The sequence below is a fragment of the Chenopodium album genome, chromosome 6 (assembly GCF_948465745.1).
Source record: "Chenopodium album chromosome 6, dcCheAlbu1.1, whole genome shotgun sequence".
NCBI lineage: Eukaryota > Viridiplantae > Streptophyta > Magnoliopsida > Caryophyllales > Amaranthaceae > Chenopodium > Chenopodium album.
Window position 1 is genome coordinate 43,553,206 of NC_137839.1, and position 5,288 is coordinate 43,558,493.

The following is a 5,288-nucleotide window of genomic DNA, read 5'->3' on the forward strand; positions in this document are numbered from 1 at the left end:
GGGCAAAATAGTGCCCGTTACGAATACTTATTTAGTTGTAACCGTCATCATTTTCCTGTTACGGATATTATATTACAAGTAACGGGCATATTGAGCCCGATACAACTGCTTGAGCGTGGCCCAAATGATGAGAGGAGCCCATTACTTGGCTTTGGCTTTTTATTAGGGTTTACCTAGCCGTCATTCACCTCTTTTCTTTCATTTCACACTCAGTCACTCTCTCTCCTCTCCTCCATCAATCTTCCCCATTCAATTGGTGATGAAACAAGGCGAGAAAAATGGCGATATGGGACGAGGAGAGAGAAAAAATGGTGAAATTGGGGGTTTTGATGATTTTTAGATCGGAGGGTTTATTGATTTTCCTCTAAGGCTTATCCATTCTCTAACTCGCTAGATCTAGCTTAGTCAACCCAGCTTTCCTCTTTGTAAAAGAAATAAAATCAAATTGAATTTCGTCGGTCCAAGCAATTGAAGCGTTCCATTGAAGCGCACTTGACGTTCTCCATTGAAGCAGCTTCTGAAGTAAGTTAAAGTTTCTTTTTCTAATCTTATAAATTTCACAATCTAGGGTTTATCTTTGATTTAATTTAATTGTTTAAGGTTCGAATATCTGAATGGTTCAAATTAGTAAGATTATGAAAGATCATAACCAGCGATTATGTTGTTAGAAAACAAAATTATGACCCGAATTTGATAATTGTATCAAATATGCCTTAAATTATGTGATTTTCCGAGCGTAATTTGATAATTGAATCAAACATGCCTAAATTTATGTGTTTTTTCGAGCCTAATTTGATAATTTATCCTGAAATTATGTTTTCGAAACAAGGGTTTTTCTGCTTTTAGATTTTAATTTAATTTTTTTCCATGAAAATTATGCCTTTTTCAAATACCTGCAGCACCGCAAATTATATACTACAGATCTTTGTTTCTAAGCTAAAGGTTTAAACTGGTATTGTTTTGATGATTTTTGTGATTTAATTTTATGGCTTATGATATGACTCGTGATTTTTCGAGGTTTTTGGAGTTTGATTTACCCAGATTTGCTGAGTCGAAGCTAATTTTGATGTTTTTGGGTGGAAGGGATTGAATGTTTTTCTGGGGTTTTATCTAGTATTGTTAATTCAAACTGTGTAAAAGGAATTAATTCTTTGAGGTTTATTTTTTTACTCGTGATTTATTGTTATTTGATTTCGGGTGTATGCCAGCTACATATTTTTATTATATATCGATTTTTTGCTGCGTTTTCATGGTGTCTCTTGAAATATTTTGATGAATAATGTGTTGGGATAATAATGGAAGATGAAAAGTAAAGTGGAAGACTGAACAAACTGTAGAACCATCCTCCTCCGATGCGCTCAGTTCTCTCGCTTTTCCCCTTGATTTTTGTTCTTTTCGATTTCCCTTTTTTTTATAATTTAAATTTCTCTTGTAAAGTTTGTGGAATTAAATAAGCAGTCAAAAACTGAATAAAAAGAGGAGGTCTTCTCCCGTGATTAAATTATAGACAAGAGTCTTCATTCATACCTTAGAATTAGATGAGCAGATTTTGTTTATATTTGATAAGATTTTGTTGAATCTGACCTGGTTTATTGAATTTTAAACTAATTTATTTTACAGAACATTATATGCTAGCATGGTTAAGGTCTCTTGGCTCTGATCTATTCTCAAAATCCAAAGAATAATGATTCAGCGCTTTGTTATACTCTCTATTAGTGATTATATTGTTCTTCTTTTTTTTTTTCTGATCTATTCTCAGAAATTCTGATTGAAGCCATCATTGGCTGCTGCTGGTGTTAATAATGATGTTACTTTTTTTTTCTTATAATTAAAATAAATGTAGTATTGAAGAACAATCAGAATTTTTTCAAGGAAATTCAACAATAAGATATGTTAAGGTGTCTTATGTGAATAGAATATGAAAAATTGTTTACCTGTCAGTTTGAAGATTTAATTTTAGATAATGGAGTAAGAAATTAGATAATATTTAAGTTGATTTTATTGGGATGGATTTTACTAGTTTATTGCGTCATTTAGTGTTCCCTGTTGTAAGCTCTTCAACCTCTCAATATGTGTCTTTTTTTTTTGGAATTTGTGAATATAAACTGGATTTTATTGTTGAAAGTTTCTTGAGATTCTTACACAATCACCTACTTACATTTTAGGTGACTAAGCTCTCCCTTGAAGAAACTGAGAGTGTGACTGCTGACCATGGTGAGAGCATTAGTCATGTAACTTTTGGGCTAAGAACTAGATCAGGAACCAAGCAATTGAAGCTGGATCCGAATATCTACTTTGCTTTGATAAAGGAAAAGGTATATATCCATACTCTTGTTCATGGATCGATGTTATGCCATATCTTGTCTTGTGTGGTCATATTGTGTGTTCTTTTATATACTCCTTTTCTCCCATAACCTCAGTTAAGTGAGTGAGTTTATGTTTACCATGTCTATTTCGTTGGACATTTCTTGTTAGATTTGGTTCCATCTTTTATTTTCCGGGATTAATAACCTCAATTGGGCATGTACTATTAATTTTCATGACTATGGGTTTGCCATGCCAGGTTTGTTTTAAGAAATTTTAAGTACCAACCCAAATGTGTAACCTCTAAATTTTATGGTAGGGCTCGCTCTTTCGAATTTTGTTGTAGGATCTTGCTGAAAACTGTCTTTCTTGCTCCTATTTGCTGCATCATTGCTACCTGTTTGAAAACTCTGGTGGTTGTGTTCTAGGGTTCGCTTGATTTTCTGAAATTGCTGTAGGGCAAGCGGGGGTTGCCTACACACAAAGTGTTTTGTATTTTCTGACTGTAGAAGAAGTGTTCATTGTTTTGCTCTGAATGTAATATGGGTTGTTGCTGATTTAGTTTGTTATATGAGGAGAATGCTTCAATTTTATGTCTTAATAGGTTATTTATTTGTAGTGAATAAACTGCGTTATCAGGTTTTGATGGAGTGGAGATCCATGGAGCCCATGGCTACCTCATTGACCAATTCCTAAAAGATGGTTGTACAAAATTTAAGCTTCATCAAGACAGTATACAATTCTACAAGATTTTTCAAGTTCTTAGTCTACTATATGGAATATAAAACTTGTTTAAATTTTCATGTTGTATTACAGAGTATTATTTATTTAGTAGCTTTTGACTCATGTTGAGAGTTGTAGTAAAGTCAATTTGGACATTTGTGAAAGTTGTATCTTTGATTTTATAATTAATTCAATTTCACATTTATTATTATTATTGATAATAGTAATTAAAATTTGGCATCATAGCAGATTATCAGGATAGCAGACTACCAAGTATCACTTGCTGCATTTTTTTTTAATTTGGGTTAAATTGTATTCGTAACGGGCGGTTAAACTGCCCGTTACGAATAACCCGTTATTCGTAACGGGCGGACAAACTGCCCGTTACGAATAACATAGCCTATCCGTAACGGCAGCATACGTAACGCCCATTGCCCGTTACGGATAGGCTATTTTTGCCCGTTACGGATAGCTATTTTTCCACTAGTGTATGCAGAGCTATACTTTATAAGGAATAAATGTTTACCTCTACGACCTTCCAAAAGGCAGACAAAGCAACGTTCGTCCCAAAGGACCGGTGTCGACACGAGTCCCTCAGCGCACGAACGAAGTCAGCATAGGCCAAGCTGGCCCAGTCATAAGTCCCGATCTGGTGTAGATCACGGACAGCAGGAAGATAGTAAAGCAACGCTCTACTACCCTTGTCAGGGGACAATGTCCCTGACAACAACATCAGCACAAAGATGCGCACCCGCTGCTCTCGGGTGGTCGCATCGTCATCAAGAGTCGCTGCCAGCGTCGAGCGGCGAATTCCCCTAGCACTAAACTGAGTCGTCTCGACCTCAGCTCGGGCCTGAATAGCGATCGGCCCCAACAGCTCCTCGACCTCCGAAGAGAAGACGTCGATTCCACTGTCAAACGGCAGTGGCCCAGAAGTGAACTCCAGTCCTGTGATGAGACTAAAGTCCGTAGGGGTGACCATCATCTCGCCCCAGGGGAAATGGAAGGTGTTGGTGGTGTCCCAAAAGAACTCCACCAAAGCGCGCACTACATGATGACCCCCGCTGGAGGCGACCATAGCCTCAGAGGTCTCGAACAGAGTAGCTAGCCCGCAAGACTCCCATAGGAGTCTCGTCTCAAGATCCCTGGCGATATATATCCTGTACAAATCGCCTAAACCATCACAGCCGGAGCCGTGATGTCGTGTCCTCCCGGGCTCAGTGCCCTGTCTCACCCTCTCAGTAATGTGGTGGACAGGGGCGAAGAACAAGGTACGCTCATCCCACTCCGGAAGCCGACCAAGTGAAGTGGAAGGCGTGATGTCATCCTCTACGGGTTCGTGCTCTCGTCTAGTGTTTCGAGACCGTGAACCCTAGCCTCGTTGTCTAGCCATGCTACATTGTGCAGAATCATCATGAATTAAGGTTCTATAGTATCTAAGGTTCGTCTAGCCGCATGATACTATGTTCGCAAAAATAGAGTACGTAGTACTAAAACAGAGCACAAATTCGAATTGAGCATGACAGCATTTTTCAAGCAATTAAATAATTTCTTGCAACACTATAGTGATTATTGTGACAAATTGAACAAGAATTGCTAGCAAAAACATCAAGAACGAGCCACATTGTTCTTCACGACCTTAAGAGGTCCAACAATGGCAAATCGCTCATTTCTTCACCAAATTGAGTCAAACAAGTCTCAAATTACTCCCAAGGCAATATACAAACATAAACAAGCAATTTCATGGCATAAAACTTGACAAACAAAGCAAATTGAGAATTATAAGTTTTGAATTTTCATGAAATTCGTGAATAAACATGCCAAGAATTCATAAAAACTGATGTGAGTTTGAAGAAAACTTACATAGATCAGGAAAATAGATGAAAAGAGCTTTGATTTGCAACAAATTTAAGCGAATTCGGTTGAGAAACGAGCAAGCAATGAGCAATGGAAGCTTTCGGACTTTCTTTCGAGCAGTTTCGCGACGAGCAGCAGCGAAATGAAGAGGAAAGGGGTATTTAAGGAAGTCCCCGTGCAGGCGCCAGGCTTTATGCATTGGCGTCACAAATTTGGCTTGGCGCCTGGCGCCAATATCAGCGCCTGGCGCTAAGTCCAGCTGTGTGGCGCTGATGGTTTTTCAGCGACGCCAAAGCATCCAGCCCTTCTGCAACATATTTTCGGGTTCCTTGGTACGCCAGTTAGCTCCTCTAAGCAATTTGACATGATTTATTAATCGGCTTGATTACATAAATTGATCGATC

At 38.1% G+C, this 5,288-nt stretch overlaps 1 long non-coding RNA gene across 2 annotated transcripts; it reads left to right on the forward strand.

Moving 5' to 3' along the window:
• The first annotated feature begins 209 nt into the window (after positions 1-209).
• LOC145634855 (uncharacterized) lies at positions 210-3,191 on the forward strand. Of its 2 annotated transcripts, none has more exons than XR_014113634.1 (3): positions 210-522; positions 2,166-2,315; positions 2,924-3,191. It is a non-coding gene; the product is annotated as an uncharacterized LOC145634855 (long non-coding RNA). The 2 variants fall into 2 exon arrangements; XR_014113635.1 differs by having other exon boundaries at positions 2,944-3,191.
• Positions 3,192-5,288: the final 2,097 nt, after the last annotated feature.